The following is a 15,482-nucleotide window of genomic DNA, read 5'->3' as shown; positions in this document are numbered from 1 at the left end:
GACTGGAAAAAGGCTAATGTAGTGCCCTTCTTTAAAAAAGGGAAGGAGGAGGATCCGGGGAACTACAGGCCAGTCAGCCTCACCTCAGTCCCTGGAAAAATTATGGAGCAGGTCCTCAAGGAATCAATTATGAAACATTTAGAGGAGAGGAAAGTGATCAGGAACAGTCAGCACGGATTCACGAAGGGGAAGTCGTGCCTGACTAACCTAATTGCTTTCTATGATGAGATAACTGGCTCTGTGGATGAGGGGAAAGCAGTGGATGTGTTATTTCTTGACTTTAGCAAAGCTTTTGATACTGTCTCCCACAGTATTCTTGCCACCAAGTTAAAGAAGTATGGGCTGGATGAATGGACTGTAAGGTGGATAGAAAGCTGGCTAGATCGTCGGGCTCAACGGGTAGTGATCAATGGCTCCATGTCTAGTTGGCAGCCGGTTTCAAGTGGAGTGCCCCAAGGGTCGGTCCTGGGGCCGGTTTTGTTTAATATCTTTATTAATGATCTGGAGGATGGTGTGGACTGCACTCTCAGCAAGTTTGCAGATGACACTAAACTAGGAGGCGTGGTAGATACACTAGAGGGTAGGGATCGGATACAGAGGGACCTAGACAAATTAGAGGATTGGGCAGAAAAAAACCTGATGAGGTTCAACAAGGACAAGTGCAGAGTCCTGCACTTAGGACGGAAGAATCCCATGCACTGCTACAGACTAGGGACCGAATGGCTAGGTAGCAGTTCTGCTGAAAAGGACCTAGGGGTCACAGTGGACGAGAAGCTGGATATGAGTCAACAGTGTGCTCTTGTTGCCAAGAAGGCTAACGGCATTTTGGGCTGTATAAGTAGGGGCATTGCCAGCAGATCGAGGAACGTGATCGTTCCCCTTTATTCGACATTGGTGAGGCCTCATCTGGAATACTGTGTCCAGTTTTGGGCCCCACACTACAAGAAGGATGTGGAAAAATTGGAAAGAGTCCAGCGGAGGGCACAAAAATGATTAGGGGTCTGGAGCACATGACTTATGAGGAGAGGCTGAGAGAACTGGGATTGTTTAGTCTCCAGAAGAGAAGAATGAGGGGGGATTTGATAGTAGCCTTCAACTACCTGAAGGGGGGTTCCAAAGAGGATGGAGCTCGGCTGTTCTCAGTGGTGGCAGATGACAGAACAAGGAGCAATGGTCTCAAGTTGCGGTGGGGGAGGTCCAGGTTGGATATCAGGAAAAACTATTTCACTAGGAGGGTGGTGAAACACTGGAATGCGTTACCTAGGGAGGTGGTGGAGTCTCCTTCCTTGGAGGTTTTTAAGGCCCGGCTTGACAAAGCCCTGGCTGGGATGATTTAGCTGGGAATTGGTCCTGCTTTGAGCAGGGGGTTGGACTAGATGACCTCTTGAGGTCCCTTCCAACTCTGATATTCTATGATTCTATGATTCCTGGGGAAGTGGGGCAAGTGTCACAGTAGAGCAATGACCCCCTCTCATGGGCACAGGCAATGGTCCATTCACAGATGGGTGCAGGGGACCCATAGTTCTTTAGCTGCTGTTAAAGTTTGGGAAGGCTCACTCTCAAGGTTGGTAGACCCCAAATTAGCTTACCTAGCACCTTTCCTCCTCCCCCTAACAGCCTCTTCTTGTAATATTCTGTGTATGTGGGTTTTCTTTCTATTACTTTAAATGCTTTAATGCTTCTTAAAAATAAAACCCCAATACACCACAATGCCAACAGGCAGCTCAAATCTCACTATATATATGCTACAAAACTAGCTTGTACGATGGAGGGAGAGTCTTCTGCCAGGAAATAGATTTCGATCTGAAGTATCTAAGGAGATATTATAAATAGCAATGAGGAAAAAATATTTTATAAATTACAAGAATCATCTTGAGATAATCTTTTAAAAATAGTCTAGAAATGGTGGGACTATGATAAATCATTGGTGAGTAACAGGGATTAGCAAACCCAGAGATGTGGAAATTCAGCTGTAGCCCATAACACTGACCCAAAGTTTGAATTTGCAAAACAAAGTCTGCTTTCTGTTGCTCCAGGAATGGGATCTCTGAGTCTGTGTCTTCTTGAGCAGCCTCTTCTCCCTGGAGCCAGCCCTATCCTATCAAAGACAGACGTCAAGGCTGAGGCAAATTTCCAAAGATCGTGTTTGGTTTGGCAAACTTAAGTGTGGTTAGCTTGGCAGGTTGGTATTTCAATACATACCATTTATTTAATCCTAGCACATTCCAAATTATTTTGATGAAGGACAGAATGTGTCACTGAGGGAAAAGCCAAAGCTGATACGTCACCCAAAGGAGCACAAAGTTAGGCACTGAAGGACTTGCTGTGCCAGAGTGTCAAAATTGGACTGCCAATCTGCTACAGATCCTAAAGGAGAAACAAGTAGAACCTACAAAGAATGCAACAGTTCCAATAGGAAATATTATACAAGGCACAAAGAGTAATAATTGGCCTAGAAGTGATCAGCACTAGAGAATAGAAGCTTAAATGATCATAACTCTCAAGGACAGTTAACACTCAGACCCCCACCATTTCATAAAGTTACTGGCTCAGTCCTGACTGTATACAAATCATTTTTAAAAAGATCTTTCGATAACTTAAAGGTGCCAGTTCTTACCAAGCAATAATTTGTACCTCCTGGATGGAGGGAAACCATTTGATTATCAGCACCATCTTCTTTAAAAGAAAAAAAGGCAGCATTACACTATGCAATCTATAATCAACAATAAGTTACAAAATGATTCACCATATTTCATTCAAACAGCGCTATTTTTCAGAGATTGGTATGTATGTAGACAGTGTTCTTATTATTTTAGTTATTTACTGAGCACCCAGAAGTGTGCTAAGTATCTCAAGACCAGGAATACATATAAATCACCAATTTCAAACCTGAGTACCTAAAGTTAGGCTGATTTGCAGAGATGCTGGCCAACTACAGATCCCAATTAAGACAATGGGAACTGCACTGCTCAGCACCTTTGAAAAACAGGCCGCTCACTTCTGAAAGTGTGAAATAAATAACCAAGATACTCTGTATCCTACAGTAATTCACAACTCTAAAAACCCCCTAAATGGTTTCTGTTTGTGTTAACGTGATCATGAAGTGATACTCGGTAGATAGGGGCAATGCTCAAACGGGAAGAGAAAGGGACGTAATGCTATGCTATCATTTTTTCATCATGCATCATTGAGAAGTATGGGTATAAAATAGCTACATTTATTCCCCTCCAATCCAAATACTGGTTGCTAAAGACAAAAGATGCGTAGGCACTTGCTGGAAAAGAACTAGAGGAAAGGCAGCATTTAAAAGTTAGATCCCACATGCAGAGCTCAATTAGAATTAGGGTGACCAGATGTCCCGATAAAATCAGGATTGTCCTGATCTTAGAGGCTTTGTCCCCCATCCTGATCAAAGTACTGTTGGGACGTCATTTGTCCTGATTTTTCACGGGGCTGACGGAGCTCAATCAGCCTTGCACTGCAGGGCTCGGACTCTTTCAAGTAGCCCTACAGTACAAGGTAGGCCTATGTGCACATTCTATTTTTAATTTTTTGTAATCTTACATACACAACTATCCCTCCCTCTTCTATTCCCCCAAAAAAAGAAGTGTCCTGATTTGACACACTTTCTATTTGGTCACCCTAATCAGAATGTTCTGCTACAAGGCTACTGAAACCTGATGCCCATCTGTGTAAAACTTCATTATAATCCTTTTTGTTACGCTTGGTATTATGAATATGTGATACAAATTAAAAATAAATGCCTACAGTTAAATGTAAACACTTGATTTATTAATTTAGAATTTCCGTGCAAGTCTTGTGTCGTAAATGTACTTGAAATACAGTATTAAGGATTTTTCCGAGAAATACTTCAAATGTGATACAAACAGGTAGGCAGATTTATCTGCACACTTTTCTTCAGAATTAGATCTCCCTCATTTCAAACACCAGTGCCAAGGGATTATCTACTTGGCAGCTTTCTATGGGGAGGGAGGCAGATTCTGATCTCACTTGAACTGGCGTAAATCCAGAATAACTCAATTTCAGCAGAGTTTATTCCAAATTTACATTGATGTAACAGAGATATGAGTCTGCCTAATCTTCATACAAATAGTTTCACTGCACAAAAGCCGTTCTGGGTGAAACTGGTTAACATACTTTAATCTCCAATCATCCCTGTCACAGGGTTGCTGACCCATTTAAGGGTGTCTAGGCCCAAGCTACCCTTGATGAACTAATTCAAGGAGGCCATCTAGGTAGTTAATTGAACAACCAGCACTTGGGCCTGATAAAAGGTCATCAGGGCTCAAAGAGAGAGAGAGCAGAACTCTCCTAAGAAAGAGGAAATCCTAGTGACCGTAGTCCCCAAAGAGGAGGGTTGTGCAACCCACGAGTGCAAAGGGAGAGCCTTTATTGCAAGTTTATTTTGGGATTTAATAGTAGAATTGCAATGGGGGAATTTTGTCTGAAATCTTTTTGGACTTGGACTATATAGCGTTCTTAAGGGACCCTGAGAGAAGGGAGAGAGCAAGCAAGTGCCTGGAACACCACATTAGATCAGCAAAGGGCGCTACAGGGCAGCCACACCCACAACAATCCCTATTCACCGCTTTCTCTGACACTTTGCCCCTACGTCCTGTACATCTCCAACATGTTCAGTAACAGCATATTTCTTACTACTGTGCTATAAAGCAAAACTATGTATTTCACCATGCAAACAGTCCCATGTCACACAATTCACTAATATGAAAATATCTAACAGGCATATATGCTAATGTTCCTGAGATATCACCACAGCAGACAGAGTCCTTCAGGAAGGATTTGAACAAGGAAAGCATTCCAGCAGACCAAGTAGGTTTTGGTATTCCAGTGCATGTGTATTACACCCACACCCACACCCCACTCAATTACACAAACATTTTATTATCAAGACTTGGCCCTACTTACTTATTTGTTATTACCTTTTCCTCCTACCATCTCTCTCTTTGACTGTTATTTTTTCCTTTTTAAAGCTCTTGAAAACACCCAGTACATTTTGAGTGCTACCAGAAACAAATGAAATGAAAGTAATAGGTATGTATCTATGAGTGGTTAAACTACATCACAATTGGTTTAATCTTGTCTTTCAAACAGGTCAATTTCTTTACATAAATTGCACTGTACTAGAAAACTAAGCAGATGTGTCCCAGAAACAAATCAATTTATTTCCTAGAAGTTATAGTTTGTCATATTTGTAGGCAGACTGTATTGTTACAGCTTTCTTTCTAGCTTTTTTCTCCGTCATCTTAGCAATGCAACTGATCAAAGTCAAGTGACTGTTCATTGGTCACTGATTCACCAATGCTTTTGGCACAGCCCCCTCAAAATGTATTATTTGATGTGATAGATTACAGCAGCAAAGCTATAGACTACAGAGTCCCAACATTATTTGAAAGATATTTGCACAATAGGTGCCAAGATGTAAAAATTTCAAATTGTATGCTGTTTACAACAAAGCTGTTTGGTATGTTGGTAGTTCATGTGGATCTATACTGCTGTTTATATGTAAAATCTTCATAGCTCTTTGTACAAGGCATGGTTCGGTATGTGCATTAAGAGTGCTATATACTGACCACAGAAATGGTCACTGGGAGCAATTCAAAATGTTTTACAAGAATGCTTTGATGATATCAAAAGCAGTGCTACTGGCCAGTAGCAAAACTGTAATTATGTTAACTGGATCTGAAAGTAAGGATTGAGTTGCCAGAATTCCTCTCTAATTTTACTCCCAATCCAGAACTTTCCCAAAAGTACATAGGCCTTGATAAAGTTCAGTTTCAATGCAAATGAAAGCATGCAGCTGGAAATCCTTTTTTTGTTTGTTTGTTTGTTTGTGTTGTTTTAAATTAAGGACACATCATTTCAATTACAAAGGTAGGATTATCTGTGCAGATGCAGAGTCATTTTGGGCTTTTGCAGCAGAAACTTTACAGAAATGAAGTAATCCTTGAGAACATTTACAAAAGTGTAACTATATTTGAAAAGCCAAGCAATCTTGTATCAGATTCATGGCTGGCTTCATTAGGGCCTGATTCTGTTCCTTAAAAGCAATAGGAATGTTGTCATTTACTAGAATGGGCACAGGACCTGGCTCAGGCTGTCTAGATTGTACAAGCACAGTGTCTGACCACCTCATAACGATGCATGTCCAACCCATGAACAGTTGCTCCATTATTTGCAGCTTGTTCAGTCAGCAGTTCAGTTACTTAATGGGTTGAGTCATCGTTATATCTGACTACCATTTTTTAAACTGTCTGAACTCTAAAATCTTTTCCGAAACCCCTCTTCTGGCCTTCAAACAGCCCCCAACCTCTTCAATCTCATCATCAGAAGCAAGTTCCCTACAGACCAGGACCCACCAACTCAAAGCAGCACCAGACCCTGGCAAAACAACAGATGCAAAACCTGCAGAAATATCTCCACTGCTACAATGATCAACACCCACCCACCCTCCCCCGTACCACACCTTTCAAGATCCACGGGTCCTACACATGCATATGACAACAGGTGGTGTACCTCATCCAGCGCACTAAACGCTCCACTAGCAACTATGTGGGTGAAACCAATCACTATTCTCTCAAATGAACTCAGCCAGGAAAATGAGAAAAGACAAAAACACCCCATATCACCCGTGTGGGTGAAAACTTTTCCCAAAGTGATAACTCTATATCTGACCTACCAGTCCTGACCCTTAAAGGAAACCTGCACAAGACTTTCAAAAGACGAGCCTGGAAGCTTAAATTCATAACTTTGCTAGATACTAAAAGCATAGACTGAACAGACACACTGGATGTATGGCTTATTACAACAATCTATAACCGACTAATAACCCTCCCCCATTGCTTTCCCCTCTTCCTTTCCTCCCTACGACTGGAGGGGTGTTAATGGGCCATTTCAGCTTGAATGTGTGTTAACTTCTTACGCTAAACCATTTGTTCCATTTTGTATTTAGCTGTGACACTCTGAGACCCTATCTCACTATTTCAGTAGCTCTTAACCTTTCCAGACAACTGTACCCCCTTCAGGAATCTGATTTGTCTTTTATTCCCCCAAGTTACACCTCACTTACAAAATCAGACCTAAAAATACAAAAGTGTCACAGCACGTATTACTAAATTTTTTTTTAACAATTATAAAAAAATCAACTGGAATATAAAATATTGCACTTACATTTCTGCATATAGTATATAGAGCAGTATAAACAAGTCACTGTCTGCATGAAATTTTAGTTTTTACTGACTTCGCTAGCGCTTTTTATGTAGCTTATTTTAAAACTAGGCAATTATCTAGATGAGCTGACGTGCCCCCTGGAAGACTTCTGCGTATCCCCAGTGGTACAAGTAGCCCTGGTTGAGAACCATTGCACTACAGATTACTTCAATATAACTTACGTCACTCAGGGGGGTGACTTATGCACACCCTTGAGCAACGTAAATTATACTGACCTACGCACCAGTGTAGGCAGTGCTATGTTGGCAGGAGAGTTTCCCCATCGACATAGTTACCGCCTCTCACAGAGGCAGTAGTTATTAGGCCTACAGGAGAGCTCTCTCCCATCAGTTTAGAGCATCTCTACCACAAGTGCTACATCTGCATTGCTGTAAGTGCTGTAATGTAGATGTAGTTTGAGTATGTTTCCCAGACCTGAAGAAGCGCTCTGTGTAAGCTCAAAAGCTTGTCTCTCTCACCAACAGATGTTGGTCCAATAAAAGATATTACCTCTCCCACGGTGTCTTTGACTCTAAAATGGCACACTGATTTCAGTTATGACTATTTTATTTAAAACCTTAAGGGCCATTAGACCTCATGCACCTGCTCCTTTAGCCCATTGTGTTTCCAGATTTGCACACAACCCATCATTTAAGGCTCTCATCATTGCATCTGAAGTAGTCAGCCTCATTTTGAACATCCCCATTTAAAAAAAGACTAACCATCTTAAAGCTTTGTTTCTGCTGTTAAAAGTATTTTCAAACTGTATCCGCGGCCCCTCCCTTTCAATTCCTTTTTTAAATTAGACCCACTCATTAGTATTTTAAGAAGATGTGACATATGCTACTGTATTTGGTTTCTTTCTGTTGTACGTTGTCCAGATTACTTTGGTGGTGGCAGAGGTGTAAGAATAAATTATTGAAATTCTGATCATATGGAAATACTGAATTTTGCTGCACCAAAATCAGAGTTCATATTTTTAACTCTCCTGACCTTTCTTTTCTCTGCGGAAGATTAAAGTATTAATGGATGTTCAGATCTATTTCTCAAAGCATGGCCTTAAAGATTTCCAACAATTTTGTTTTTGAGCATTTGCCAGTATAATACATAAGGATGAACAGAGCGATTTGACTTAGGAGACATAATGTAGCTGTGGAAGCTGGCTGTTCCTCCCTTTATTCCCATCATATCTATCAGATAGGTACAGTAAGAGTACATTACGGAGTTATATTCCGGTATATAGATAAAGGAAAGACAGAAACTTTCTCCTTAGATATAATGGGAAAGAAACCAAAGGGTGTAGTTTATCTACTATATTAAGCCCGATGCTTGGGTAAATTTTGGCTTTGAGAAAGAGCTGTGAGGAAATAATGCAAGCCTTTCAACGGCTACCAAAAATGATAAAGGAAAGATTACAGCACGTAAGGCTTTTAATTTAATGTTTTGATTGAGTCTCAATTCTTGTATCCTTCTCATTATAGTACAGCCATTGAAACACCTTTTTTTTTTTTAAAAAAAAAGGTATCACTATTTGATTAAAGTTATGCATGGTTTAACTGCTGTATTTAGGAACTGATCATGGATTAAAAAAGAAATCATCTCTATAATCACTGCGTTTTCTTAATAGAGCATTTCAGCACCCTAATCAATCACTCCAGATGGGGCTGTAATAACTGCAACCTTCTTGACAAGACCCCCTTAGCAATGTCTACCCAAAATCAGATGTGAATACAGTAAAGTCCACCTAATCAACTAATTATTACAATGTGAGTAACCAGAGATCTTTCATCGACAATACGGTTTTTTAAATGATTATCCACATGAACAGGAAGAAACTTATTAAGTGGTTAAAAAACCAAACAACGAATACTGAACCATGCTGATCATGGCGCTTCTTAAAAGATTTAGTCTATTCAGCATCAGCTTATATTAATGTCAAATGTGAGAAACATCTTGCTTAAATAACACTTAAGACAATGTATTAACACCAGAGCTGTTATTGTGAGGTTATTTACTTAACAAGGATTTGTGACTATTTTACAGATTGATGGGGGTTTTTATTAAGAAACAATTACATGGCACTATAAGCTAGCAAGGTGTTTAACAAAACAGAAATGAGAGTGTCCCTACTCCACAGAATTTACAACAAAGGACTCAGTTCACCTCTCACTAAAGTCTGAGGGAAACTCCTTTTGCCTTCAGCATGCAGCTTTTGTTGCAAAGGTCCGGTTGCTACAAAGCCCCAAACATCTTCCACTCTTGTTAAAGTCAATGAGAGAGTTTTGAGGTGCTCAGTGCTTCACAGAATGGGATCATAACATACAAGACAAAACATGGGATAAAACAGTTCTAGGAGGGGGAGATATGAAATGATCACTGGTAAGGTGTCTAACATAAGGTTCATGGAAGAAGTGGGGAGGGTGCTATATTAGTTTAAGTGGAACTTGCTTTTATTTTGGCTGCATAGAAAGTCAAAACATGAAGACCAAGAACAGTGCCACCTTTTCAAGGAAGTTTTGAAGATTGAAAGTTTGAAGCTCTTCAGCTGACAGAGCACACAGCTCACTTATTCCCCTAGCTCAGGTAATTCCTAAAAAGAAGGAAAAGCAGCAACCAGAAGCCGTCATCAGGAAAGCACTTAAGCATGTGCTTAAATCTATACCTATTCAGAACTGGGTTGCCTTAAGCACTTGCTTAAAATCTCTGGACTTCAGTGCAGTAAAGATCAGCTCAATGGAACTTAAGCAACCTCCTTTCCTTACAAGGATTTTTAAAAAAGGAGCTTTAGAGACAGCCTGCAGAACCAGATTGAAGTGCTACAGTTCCTGGCAGTCTCACTTCTGCTATGAAGAAACAGAAGAGGTGAAGAGAAGGGTGATACCAACATTCTTGGATTAATAACCACAAGGGCAGAGGATTGAACCTTCAGGTAACTGAGGGTGCTGGCCCAGGACAAGACCACATTAAAGGGGCACAAATCATAGGAGACTAGAACAGCTGGACAACAGCACTGTTGTTAAAGAAACTTATGGTTTTTGTTTATAGGTTTTTCTATAGCACTTATCACTGCTGTATCTGATCCCCTCACACACCTTAATTAATCTATCCTCATAGAACGCCCAGTGGAGTTGGAAAGTATTATTGTCTTTTCACAGTAGAGAACAAGACAGAGAGATTCAATGAATAGACCAAGATCACAAAGACATTTATGGTTGAGCCAGGAGCGGAAGGCAGAGTTCTCGAGTCCCAGTTTAGTACTCTAATGTAAAATGCTCTGCGTGCAGGTAGCTATAAGAGGTATGGGAACAGAGTCTATGTCACATCTAAGGCACTTTTCTCCCTAATACTGATCTTTTACCACAGATTACAGCCATTTGATTTGTCTACAGGGACTGAGAGGCTGGTGGTCTGAGCTACCAGAACATTCTGCATTACTCTTTGAAGAACCGCTGATGAGCTCAACAAGGCAGCAGCCTAAGCTAGGCTCCTCTAACACGTACATGGGAACGGTGGAGAAATTAAATTCCAGCTTACCTGTTCCTGCAGGACCCCACTATCTGGATGGCAGAAAGGCTGGCGTTAGGGGATAGACCTCTATGCTGAATTACCGAGAGAAGCCAGCGGAAGGGGAGTGAAACGGCAGGCTGGAGGAGGACACTCAAACACTCTGAGGGAGCTGGAATGAACGCAGGAGGTGTACTGGCACAGGCAGGCTGGCAGGCTGAGCTAGACTGTTCTGCTGTGCAGCTGAGGAAAGCCAGAAGATGATGTAGTAAATGGCAGGCTGGGCTGGGCTGGGCTGCACTGATCCACCCACTCCGAGGGAGCTGGAAGGAACACAAACTCAGCACAGAGTCTGCGGGCTGGCCTAAAAGTAAAATAGATTTGTTATTGAAAATCTAATACACCTGAAGCCCCCCACAGTTTGAGAAGAAATTTTCATTCTCTACAGCTCTGTGTTATGGAGAACAGGCAGCCTAACATCAGAATTCAAAAAGGGAAAGAAGGAAATCCTAGCTGCCTTGCGGTGGAGTGAGCTTCCATGTCAAACACCACATATACCAGCGAGTGCCCAGGTATAAGAAACTGTGTTGGCAAAGAAATAAGTTGCTAATATGATCACTGCCAGGACAGTCTTTTGATTTTAGGGAGTTTAATATTCAATACTAAGCAAGAAATCAAACTAGAAATGCTGAAAATCAGCAATCCATTTTAAATACATTTGATATAATCTCCCCTGCTAACCCCATGATACATTCACTGACACAGATGTTCAAAGGGCTTAATAATTAACACAAACACTGCTGTACATGCACAAACATAATGACTTGAAAATACTGGTTCATGATAGGATTAAGGTGATCTAGGGCTCTATGCACACCACACCTGGAGCTCCCCATGGCCTTGCCTCTGTGCCTCGGGAGCACAAGCCCTCATCCTTAGGTGGCTCTGCTCACTCACAGAGGGCACTCATCGCCACTCTTCTTTGGGAAAAGCTGGGCCTTCTCCTTCCTTCAACTGGGTTAGGGTCTGTCCTACATACAGTAGGTTGGACTCAGTCACCACCCAGCTAAGCCAAAGACTCGGCTGTGTGGGGGTCTCTGCTTGACACCAGCCCAGAAGAGCTGGAAAGCAGCCCTCACCCAAGCATCCTGTGCTGGGACGATAGTAGCAGGACTTCCCTGAGAACAACCCATTTAAGATGGATGGGGCAACTCATACCTCTCAAAGTCACTGCTTCATGCTGTCTGCAGACTCAGGCAGGCATCACTGTGTCATATTCTGGTCCTGTTTTCAAGGTTTTTTCCACAACCATGAGAGCAAGAAACTTGCCTTGGGTTTTGGGGCTTTTTTTAAAATGAAAGCTGAAATCCTAACCCGACCACGGAACTCCAGGAGCTTGGGCCTGGGGGACAGGTTTATAGCTCTATGCTTCAATCTGGCCCTGTACTGATTTCAAAATGAAGAATAAGGCATATTTTGTTGGCTGTCTCCATCCACTTCATTCCCAAAATTTTAAGAATAAGAACTCAAAACATTAAATTGAATTGGTCAAAATTCAGTCACATATGCTAAAATGGTACAATATATTAATATTAGCTTATAAATATTGTGCCTTTTTCCTTCAGTTTTACTGTTAAAAAAATGACAAGTGGACAAAGAGGAGAGCAGTTTTGATTAGGAAACTTACTGAAGGGAATGCCACAAGCACAAGGTAAAGCTGCGGGGGTTAGATGTTCCCAATACTTGACCTTTGATATTATTTCAATTATATAACAACATTAACTGAAAATCATTTAGAAATGTATTGATATTGGGTTCAAAAGTGTAAATAATTTATTATCTTGAAAAGAAGGTCCTGAAAAGAATATGGAAGTAGAACCACTGATTCCTGGATGAAACACTGAGGTTAGGAAGGCCCCAGAAGAGGAACTTTCACACTCAGCTTTAGTAGATCACATGAGGAACTATATTCATTCATCTTTCATCACTGTTTCCTTGCCTGTCTTCACACACATACAGTGACATCAAAACACAGAATTTGTGATATCAGTATATAGCAATAGAGTGTGATGTCACAAAACTATAGTGTCGGAGAATAACAAATGAAGTGTGCGGTTAACCAGTCAGTTCGTAACTGTGGTGTTGGTAACTCTGAGGTTCTACTGTACATTATTTGTAGGCAGCTAAAGGGTGTTGCATCCAAATTGAAGGAAGGGGAGCTAACCAGTATCATGACCTGCAGAAAACGATGCATTTCCAACTGGTCTCTTGCACAATGCTTCTACAGATTTTTTAATCTAGTTTTATTTATACAGAATTGATTTGTAACTGATGTATGGGAAGAGTGGACTTTTGCCAGGTGAAAAACTTAGAAGTAGTAAACATATTAAAAATTACAAATATTTGCTATGTTGCCTTTGCTATTTTTGCAGATACTTGTCTTTGAATAGGAAGTTTTTTCCTTACACCCCAGCTTCTGCTTGAAATGAGTGAAAACTGTTGTAAAAGCAAAAACTAACAAAAAGGGGATGCAATGCATGACAGTTGCACAGCCGATCAGGTCCATGTTTAGGAAGCAGCTAGCTGTGACATTTTTCTTTCTGAATACAGTGCATTAGTATGTAAGGAGACCACTTTGGGGCTCTCATACTTTTGATATGCTGAGAATGTGGCTGTATTTATCTTTGCACACACATTTTTGGACTGGATGAAGCAAATATAAAATGGGAAGAGCTATTTAAATTAAAACTCAGATCAGTCTGCTAAATCAACATGGAGTTTAAGTTGTCTGAGACCCAAACTGGAATTGCATGTTTTGCTATGAATTGACAAAAGGAAATGGCTTTGAGGAGAACACCTTGTGGCTCTCTATTCCACAGAGCAACACCCTGGAACTCCCATATTCATCACTGTCATATAATTATATGTTTTGTAAAAACTATGCCTTGTGAGGTATCATTTTGAAAGTCTTGATTTGTTGAACATTAATATCCTGTTGGGTTGCATGAGCTATCATTGTATGTGCCGTTGTGAAGTTTTGCTACTTGTGTATTACTAAAATATGTTGAGAGGTTGGGAACACTCACAACTAGCCTTTCAAGTACAAACAATGGAGTAGCCATACATGCTGATGGCCCATTAAAGAGAATCCACTATCCCAGGAACTGTATACAATGGAGATATCTCAGAGAGCACATAGACAATGGAGAATGCTTGACCAATGGGGGCGGACCCCAATGTCAAAAGCATAGATCTTTCTAACAAGCTGGAAGAAAGTATGAAGAGGGGAAGTAACATGAAATTGTATGGCTATCTGGCAGATGGCTTATAAAATAGCAGGGGGACAAAAGGCACCTGCTCAGAGACCCCATCGAAGAAGCTGTGGTTTCAAGTGATGAGCTGAGGTTAGATTTTCAGCCTGATTGCATCAACCTGGCTCAACAAAACTCAGATGAGAATCATACCTGTCTGGACCAGTACAGGGCAGTTAGATTATTGAACATCTTTCAATCCTGGGCTTTGCTAAGGCCTTTGCTACCAGAAGGGCTGGTAGAAAGGCACACAGAACTCTCCTTCACCAGTGGATGGAGAAGGCAGCCCTTGCTACCTCCTTTTGATAGCTTTCTGCGCAAGTGAGATGGAAGCAGTGTCTCACACTGTAAGAAAATCTGGTCCCTCATGTTCTGATCCAGAAACTTCTTACAAGGATTGGTTACAAACCAATTGTCTGCAACTGTGTTCCTCCTGCCAGGCACTTCTAGCTACAAATTGTTCCTAAAGTGCATTCATGATCAGCCAAGATCAAAATAATCTATTACTTGGTGGTATGAGAGTCCCTGTATTACTTGCTTCCATGGTCTTAGTCTACAAAACTGCCTCCTATGCAAACATGCCAAGTGTGGAAGCAGAGAAAAGGATAAAGGAAATCTGAACGCAGATATCTTAACTTTTAGGAATAAAGTAAGAGTCAGGCTAACACTAGCTCTAACAACATGAGATTTCAGGCAGGGCTTAGGCAAGTAGAAAGCAAGTGGAACAAAAAACTGTAAGAGATACTGTTTTTTGTCCTTGTGTTAGATAATCTGGCATATCTAGCTTCAAGACTAAGCTTGATAAATTTATGTAGGGGATGGTATGATGGGATAGCCTAATTTTGGCAATTAATTGATCTTAAATTATTAGCGGGTAAATATGCACAATGATCTGTGATGGGATGTTAGATAGGGTGGAATCTGAGTTACTACAGAGAATTCTTTCCTGAGTGCTGGCTGGTGAGTCTTGCCCACATGCTCAGAGTTTAACTGATCACCATATTTGGGGTCAGGAAGGAATTTTCCTCCAGGGCAGATTGGCAGAGGCCCTCGAGGTTTTTCGCCTTCCTCTGCAGCATGGGGCACGGGTCACTTGCTGGAGGATTCTCTGCACCTTGAGGTCTTTAAACCACGATTTGAGGACTTCAATAACTCAAACATAGGTTAGGGGTTTGTTACAGGAATGGGTGGGTGAGATTCTGTGGCCTGTGTTGTGCAGGAGGTCAGACTAGATGATCATAATGGTCCCTTCTGACCTTAAAGTCTATGAGAGAAGAATGGAATGTAGACTGTGGCAGAAATTAATGAGAAAAAGTGAGATATCAGGAAGGCATATGTATAAACAAGATGCAGTTTTTGATCATTATTGTCTGTAACAAAAGGTGTAAACGCTTGCCCTAATTGTTTATCTAACGGAGA

The 15,482-nt window shown here is 41.1% G+C and overlaps 1 protein-coding gene across 4 annotated transcripts in view; it reads right to left on the bottom strand.

Moving 5' to 3' along the window:
- Window positions 1-15,482, bottom strand: part of IRS1 (insulin receptor substrate 1) — a 182,952-nt gene that overhangs the window by 77,988 nt on the left and 89,482 nt on the right. For all 4 annotated transcript variants that reach the window (XR_010590660.1, XR_010590662.1, XR_010590661.1 and 1 more), the window contains exon 3: window positions 10,783-11,116. The gene's annotated coding sequence lies outside the window, so the exon portion shown is untranslated. The remainder of the gene's footprint in view (window positions 1-10,782; window positions 11,117-15,482) is intronic.

This window comes from Chrysemys picta, chromosome 9, assembly GCF_011386835.1.
Source record: "Chrysemys picta bellii isolate R12L10 chromosome 9, ASM1138683v2, whole genome shotgun sequence".
NCBI classification, from domain to species: domain Eukaryota; kingdom Metazoa; phylum Chordata; order Testudines; family Emydidae; genus Chrysemys; species Chrysemys picta.
This window is presented reverse-complemented; position numbering and strand designations above follow the sequence as displayed.